This window comes from Penaeus monodon, chromosome 15 (genome assembly GCF_015228065.2).
Source record: "Penaeus monodon isolate SGIC_2016 chromosome 15, NSTDA_Pmon_1, whole genome shotgun sequence".
Taxonomy (NCBI): domain Eukaryota; kingdom Metazoa; phylum Arthropoda; class Malacostraca; order Decapoda; family Penaeidae; genus Penaeus; species Penaeus monodon.
The window spans coordinates 2,675,850-2,676,143 of NC_051400.1; positions in this window are offsets into that span (position 1 = coordinate 2,675,850).

The window sequence follows — 294 nt, forward strand, 5'->3', positions numbered from 1 at the left end:
CTGAAATCAGGGGCAAAGTATAATGATTAAAAATCGTATTCTCTATAGCGACGTGAGCAATATTAATGGCGCCCACGTTGATAGCATCCCTAATAATGGCAATAATATTGATAAATCAACATAGCGACTGCATTCAGTTACACACTAATTGGCAACTGAACGACTTCTACTTCCCAGAAAATCCAAGACGGGGGGGGGAGGGGGGTAGTAGTGAAGGCGGAGTATGTGTTCATAGACATTACATTTGGTCGAAAATACTATACCTTAGCAGAGGAATCTGAAACCTACGGCGAC